Source organism: Phacochoerus africanus, chromosome 12 (genome assembly GCF_016906955.1).
Source record: "Phacochoerus africanus isolate WHEZ1 chromosome 12, ROS_Pafr_v1, whole genome shotgun sequence".
NCBI lineage: Eukaryota > Metazoa > Chordata > Mammalia > Artiodactyla > Suidae > Phacochoerus > Phacochoerus africanus.
Window position 1 is genome coordinate 70793687 of NC_062555.1, and position 6000 is coordinate 70799686.

Genomic DNA, 6000 nt, shown 5'->3' on the forward strand with positions numbered 1-6000 from the left:
GCACCAGCACCAAGGCTTGGGATTTCCCTGCCACCTGCTCTGAAAACAAGCGCTCCCCATGTAGATGAGATTTCAGGAGTAAAATCCTGCATCTTTAGTTTTCTTGTTTGGAGACCTGAAACTCAGCCATTCGTTGAGGGCAGTGCTTCTCTGAAGACACACACTTCTGAGAGCTGTGACAGTCACCCCGGGATGAGAGGCAGGGAGGGGACCTGACATTCAGAGCACCTGCGAGGGAGAGTGCACGCAAAGGAAAAAGTGAAGCCAGAGGGCAGACGCGTGACCACAGCCATGCCCAGGGCCAGCCCCGTTTTCCAGTAGCAAAGAGGCCGAGAAGGTCCCATTTGACCCAGTTCCTCTGCAGACACCAGCAAGGGGCTGAATTAAAAGACGCTTTCTGAAACTATGACCACTGAATGGAGGGAAGCATTAAGCGTTTCAAAAGGTGTTATAGTCATGCGTTGGGTAGAAGCCCCCAGTGTCACACGTATGCAAACCTCTAAGCAAATTGCCCTCCAAGTGAGCAGAGGGGGTGTATGCAAACCTCTAAGCAAATTGCCCTCCAAGTGAGCAGAGGGGGTTTATTCGTGAAAGGTCCTCCCTGCAAAGAGGGAGGAGCAGGCAGGAGAAAGTTGATATGCCGTAGAGAACACTTGTCCTGGGCAGCATTCATGTGCATTTTCTTAAGTCGTTCATTCTCAGAAGTGCTGTGTGTGTGTGTGTGTGTGTGTGTTCACACACACGCTAGATGGCAATGTCACAGGAGAACATTGAAAATAGGATTTCTCAGAACACTTGGACCTTGAATGCAGACCTCCAGCATCCTTCCCTTCATGGGTGGCACCTAGTCATTGCAGGCATCTGTCCCCTTCCTCCAGTGTCCCCATTGTAGCCACAGGAAAGGGCTCTGGAATTTGAGGGCAGAGGTCCTGAGCTGGCAACGTCCCTCACCCTCAAATGCCTTCAGTGGATCCTGTAGCCTGTCAGTGGCCACCTCCTAAAGAGGAGACATCACCTGCCTCACAGGTGTGTGGAGAGAATGAAAGGAGATGCATCTGATCACCTGTAAGTGTGAGCATCCTCCTGCTCCGGCAGACGGGGAGGGATCCTAGCCCGCAGTTTCTAACCCCCCCTGCCCTCATCCACCTGCCTCTTTCACATGATTTTCATGTTCAGAACTGGGCTCTGTTCAGAAAACTCTCTTCGTAAGCACCTATTCTGTCTCCTTTGGTAAAGGCAGATCTCCCTACCCACAAAGGGAGGATCCATTTGCCCCCCGGGAATCATCCCTGTGGTCCCTGGGGGACCGACCTCTCCTTGTTGGAAACACAGACCCTGCTGTTCAGCACTGTGCACCCCAGGTGCTTGCAACTCGGACCTCGCACCCCATCCAGCCCCCAGCACCTCCTGCCTGACTCGGGGCAAATCAGCTTAGGCAGCCAAGCCTTACCTGTGAGCGGACTTCCCTCCGATCGTGGAAATGCCTGTGAGGTGGGTGGCAGCTTCAGGACCGGGGGGTCTGCTCCAGGAGCATCCCCCTGAACTCCTGTCTCCGCTGGGGTCGCCGGCTCCTCTTCTTGTATTGTTCCTAAGTGGGCCGTGATCCTTCCTCTCTATGGAAACCACTCCACTCCCTCGTGTGCGAATATATAAAAGTGACAGGTCACAGGGTGGATCGTAAATCCACACGCGGGCACCTACACTGGGATGCAGTTCCGTTTAAAACACAACCCCACCAGCTGGCCGCGTCACGGAGCTGACAGGCTGTCTGCCTCGGCCACCCTCCTACCCACCTTCGCTCTCAGCCCTCCCGTCACCTCCCACTGCCCTTCCTGCCCTAGCAACTCGCTTCGTTGATAAGAAGGAGAGGAAAAAACCTCCGCTGAGCGGAGAAGCAGCTTCTTGGAAGAGTTTTATGCCTGATCTTAGTTTGTATTCACTTCAGCCTTCCCCCATGCCCGTGCCTTTACCCCTCCTTCTGGAAACCTGGAGCCAGGACCTGCTTTGGGAGCAGAGAAGGCAGCTGTGCCTTCACCTGCTGCCCTGTGGTACCTGTGGGGTCTGACCTGCAGTGTTGTCCCCGGCTGCTCATAAAGCTCTAACTGTCCTGTTGATCTAGGATCACACTGAAAGGCCAGGTGTGCACCAGAGCTTTGGTGGGAAATCACTGGTGTTTTGCCCCTTTTTATGCATCATTCGTCCAACATCTTTCGAGCACCTGCTGTGTGCCAGGTACTGCCAGGGCCCTCAGGAATTCAAAGTGAGTTAAGATCCCTGTGCTTGTAGGGCATCAGCAGTTTTAGCGAGAACTGTAAGAGCTGCTGAATTTCTGTGTGGCATATGCCATGGCACGAAGGGAGCATCCGTGTCCTGGGGACTCAGGAAAGGTGCTGGACCAGAGCAGAGCAGAGCAGAGGGATTTCAGATGGAGGAGGTCTGGGATGGAGAAATGGAGGCAGAGAGCTTCAGCACAAGGCAGGGGCGGGGGGTGGGGGGGGTGCTGGGCTCACTCTGGGAAGACCTCTGAGCAGGGGTCTCACTCTGAATGCAAGGGTGCAGGTGCAGGGGAAGTAAGGCAGGTGACCCCTGAATCACAGTCGAGGACTGAGAGAGGTGACTGGCACTGCTGACAGTAGGTGAGAATCCAGGTCTCACGTGGCCCCCGGGCTCTTTCCCCCTTGATCCTTGGGGCTTCCCTGCTATGAGGGGCCAGGCCAGACCCAGATCTCTCCAGGTCTCCAGACCACAGCTCCCCGTCCTGGGTGGGCACCCGTAGCTCTTGAAACTCATCAGCCTCGGCCTTGGACGTGAGGGACTGGACCTCACGCCTGCTCCTTCTCTTGGAGCTGCCCGGCAGGCGTCCTCCTGAGATGTGTGGCAACACGGAACTAGGAGATGCCAACTCACTGGTTCACATGTTCTGGTCTTTGGGAGAAGGTGGTGGGTTTTGTTCGTTTTCCCCATTTCAGATCACTAGGCAGTAATGGGATTTGTGTAGCTTGAGGGACAGATAGGAATCTGAGTTTAATTCCCTTCCATGCATTTCTGAGTCTGAAAGGCCAGGGAGGCAGCCTTATGAAGATGCCCAACGTGGCTGCTCTAGAGCAGGAATCTCAGCCTCGGCCCTGCTGACATTGCGTGGGCTGTCTGAGCCTTACAGGTGTTTAGCACCTGTTTGATGCAGTAGCTACCCTCCCTTGCCCAGCTGTGACAGCCAAAAATGCCTGCAGGTATGTCCCCCGGGGGGCAAATTCCTCTGCTGGGAACCACTGCCCTAGGGTGTGGGCTTTGGAGAAACGGAAAATGAACACTGGCTTCTTTTTGGCCATCTACCCTGGCTCCACAGGACCACCCAGATCTTCGTATCAGGGGCTGGTGGGTGTCCTCTGTACACCCACCTGGGTTCTCTCTGCCCATCCTGGGGGGGCTTTGGGATTAGCTGTAGGCTCCCAGGAGCTCTGAGGGTGAGCAGGCAGCCCCCCAGACAGGATGCCCAGACCTGGGTACGGGGGGGGGTACAGTCCGAAGGCCCTTTTCTTTCTTTTTTTTTTTGCCATTTCTTGGGCCTCTCCCGCGGCATGTGGAGGTTCCCAGGCTAGGGGTCTAATCGGAGCTGTAGCCACTGGCCTACACCAGAGCCACAGCAACTCGGGATCTGAGCTGCATCTGCGACCTACCCCACAGCTCACGGCAATGCCAGATCCTTAACCCACTGAACAAGGCCAGGGATCGAACCCGCAGCCTCATGGTTCTTAGTCCGATTCGTTAACCACTGAGCCACGACGGGAATTCCCGAAGGCCCTTTCCTTGGAGATGAAAACCTCAAGAAGCTGTCTGTTTGCTTTACACTCGAAAACTGCTTCTGGCTGCATCTGACGGAGGACTGGGGAGAACCGTGGACAGAAAGGGGACTACTGGGGCACAGAAATCGCCGGGGCGCCGGGTCCTGTAAACCAGGACGTCCCTCCGCATCCTCCGCAGCGGCGGCGCGGCTTCCGTGCCGGCCCATTTCTCTGGCCTGGCCGAGCCGCTGGTGTCTTCCGTGAATTCATCGTCTGTGAATCAGGGATGTAAATACTCTGTAGACAGCACATGGAGGGGCCAGGTAGGGAGGAAATCGGATCCTCTTCACAGACAGACAGAAATGGCTTTTATTTCTTTATTTTATTAAAAACATTTTTTGTCACGGCCGCCCCCACGGCATGTGGACGTTCCTGGGCCAGGGGCTGAATCTGAATTGTAGCTGTGACTTAGGCTGTAGCTGTAGCAATGCCAGATCCTGTAATCCACTGCGCAGGGCCGGGGTTGAACCTGCACCTCTGCAGGGCCCCAGCTACTGCAGTCAGATTCTTAACCCACTGTGCCGCAGCGGGAACTCAGAAATGGCTGTTATGTATAAACGTCATTTCACCAAAGTGCCCAAAGCCTTATACATAGTAACATAATTATTTTCTCAATGTCTGAACCAAGCAGTAAAAAAAAAGGGGGGGGGGTGAGGGAATCTTAGGGACACTTGATTATAGAAGAGAGGGTTTACCTCGGCGCCGGGAGAGAGGGCGGGCACTTCTGCCTCTGTCGCTAGTTGGGCTGTTGAACGGTGACCGTCGCTTACAGTCTCGGCTCTTGTTTCCTGTTTTATAAAATGTAGGATCATGTGCCTTCCACTTCTTCTAAGATCGACGACACAAGACAGTATTTGTTAAGAATTAGGTCAAGTTTTACACGGAGGCAGAGGTTTACTGTCATCCTTATTTTTTAAGTTGTCCCTTATGTCCCTTACTGATTTTTAGTTTACGTGACTCAGGTTTGGGAGGGTGTCTGGTACTCTCCCACTGGGTTTGCCAGTTTGTCAATTTCTTCTTGTAAGTCGGTCCATTTTTTGCTTTGTGTATTTGGAGTGTTGGATACATACCAATGGCCCCCTTTATCATCTTACTATCAATCCTTTTATGCCAAAGAACACTTTTGTTGTCTTATAATCTGCTTTATCTGATATCAAAATAGCTATTCCAGTTTTCTGTTGATTAGCATTTGCTTGGTGGATTTTTTTCTGGTCTTTTATGTGTCAAAATTCTTTTGTAAATGGCGTATACTGAAGGTTAAATAAATCTACTCTAATGATCTCTGTATAAACAAGGCCTTTGACACGTGCGTGCTAATAATGATTACTGGTGTGTTTGGATTATTTTCTGCCACTTTACATTGCGTTTTTTTTTTTTTTTTTTTTTAATGGCTGCACCTGTTCCATATGGCAGTTCCCAGGCTAGGGGTTGAATTGGAGCTGTGACTGAGGCTTATGGCACAGCCACGCAGGATCCCAGCCATTTCTGCGACCTGTGCCACAGCTTGTGGCAGTGCTGGATCCTTAACCCACTGAGCGAGGCCAGGGATCGAACCCTCATCCTCACGGAGGCTATACTGGGTTCTTAACCCACTGAGCCACAGTGGGAACTCCACATTGTGCTTTCTATTGGCTCTGTTTTTTTCCCCTGTGTTTCCATATTCCTGTTTTTCCTTTTTGGTATCCTAGTTTGATTAATTTTTCATTTTTCCTTCTATTAATTTATAAAATAAGCATTTAAAGCTGCAATTTGTCCTCTATGCACCGTTTCACTCCATCCTACAGCAGACGGAGCGGCGCCCCCTTTAACCCGGTGAAATTATTCTCATCTGCTGGGTCGGGAGACCCTTGCTTTGACTCCTTTTTCTCCCAACGGGCAGGGCTGACTTAATTACTAATATCTGCAATAACAGCACAGCCATTATACTGCATTCACTTCCAGTCCTTTTTGATGTGGGTTCTTCAACGCTGCCTCCCACGGACCCGTCATAAACTGGTCTCGGTGGACTTTGCCTCCAAAGCCTGTCTCCAAGTCCAGGTGCACGGGCGAGGTATAGACATTTTATGATCCCTCTAATGGACCCTTGGTGGCTGATTGATTCCTAGAGCAAAGCTCCCCGGGGGCCAGGGGGCAGGAAAGCTGCCTCCCTCAGGGCCAC